Source organism: Dendrobates tinctorius, unplaced genomic scaffold (genome assembly GCF_039654945.1).
Source record: "Dendrobates tinctorius isolate UK_male_01 unplaced genomic scaffold, ASM3965494v1 ptg000637l, whole genome shotgun sequence".
In the NCBI taxonomy this organism is placed as follows: Eukaryota; Metazoa; Chordata; class Amphibia; order Anura; family Dendrobatidae; genus Dendrobates; species Dendrobates tinctorius.
The window spans coordinates 54561-55000 of NW_027362289.1; positions in this window are offsets into that span (position 1 = coordinate 54561).

The following is a 440-nucleotide window of genomic DNA, read 5'->3' on the forward strand; positions in this document are numbered from 1 at the left end:
CCCCACTTCATATTGACGCCCCAGAGCGGTGGGAGAAGGGAAAATTCGATATTTGCACAAAAATCCAAAAATCGCTCTAAGTCCAAAAATCTTGAAAATTTTTCTAAGTCCCAACGGTACTTTCTGAAAAGTGTACCCAGGCCCCTGGAAGCCTCCTAGGTACACCTCCCGAGGCGCCCCCTTCCTGGAAGTCTGACACATCTCGGAATTTTTTCTAAGTCCCCAAAAATGGTTTTTGCTCCATAATTCGACTTTCCCCCCAAAAGTCACACATTCTACCCTCATGGGAGGCACTCTCCCTCGGGTCCCCACTTCATATTGACGCCCCAGAGCGGTGGGAGAAGGGAAAATTCGATTTTTGCACAAAAATCCAAAAATCGCTCTAAGTCCAAAAATCTTGAAAATTTTTCTAAGTCCCAACGGTACTTTCTGAAAAGTGT